Below are 750 nucleotides of genomic sequence, written 5' to 3' on the forward strand. Positions count from 1 at the left end.
TAATTCCTGCAATTCTCCCCAACGGGTCTGTTATATAAAGGAGCAAATTGTCTGCATAGAGTGAGACCCTATGTTCTACCCCCACTCTCACTATAGAATTTCATAGAATTTACAGTGCAGAAGAGGCCATTCGGCCCATCGAGTCTGCACCAGCTCTTGGAAAGAGCACCCTACCCAAGGTCAACACCTCCACCTTATCCCCATAACCCTGTAACCCCACCCAACACTAAGGGCAATTTTGGACACTAAGGGCAATTTTTCATGGCCAATCCACCTAACCTGCACATCTTTGGACTGTGGGAGGAAACCGGAGCACCCGAAGGAAACCCACGCACACACGGGGAGGATGTGCAGACTCCGCACAGACAGTGACCCAAGCCGGAATCGCACCTGGGACCCTGGAGCTGTGAAGCAATTGTGCTATCCACAATGCTACCGTGCTGCCCCAAAGAACGGCGATGCATTGGCCGGGAATCGAAGCCGGGCCTCCCGCGTTGCAGGCGAGAATTCTACCACTGAACCACCAATGCAAACCAAACTATGCCCCGCCAAATGTTCGATGCTCTCAGCGCCACTGCCAAAGACTATCAGGGCAAACAGTGGAGAAAGTGGACACCCCTGTCTCGTCCCCCAAAAGACTAAAATATTCTGATCGAACCCGGTTTGTCCTTACATTCGCCACTGGTGCCTGATACAGCAACCGGGCCCAATCAACAAATCCCTGCCCAAACCAAAAGCTTCCAGGACATC

General features: G+C 52.3%; 1 non-coding gene across 1 annotated transcript; it reads right to left on the minus strand.

The window, feature by feature from the left end:
• Positions 1–459: 459 nt before the first annotated feature.
• trnac-gca (transfer RNA cysteine (anticodon GCA)) lies at positions 460–530 on the minus strand. The gene has a single exon. It is a non-coding gene; the product is annotated as a tRNA-Cys (tRNA).
• Positions 531–750: the final 220 nt, after the last annotated feature.

The sequence above is a fragment of the Scyliorhinus torazame genome, chromosome 1 (genome assembly GCF_047496885.1).
Source record: "Scyliorhinus torazame isolate Kashiwa2021f chromosome 1, sScyTor2.1, whole genome shotgun sequence".
In the NCBI taxonomy this organism is placed as follows: Eukaryota; Metazoa; Chordata; class Chondrichthyes; order Carcharhiniformes; family Scyliorhinidae; genus Scyliorhinus; species Scyliorhinus torazame.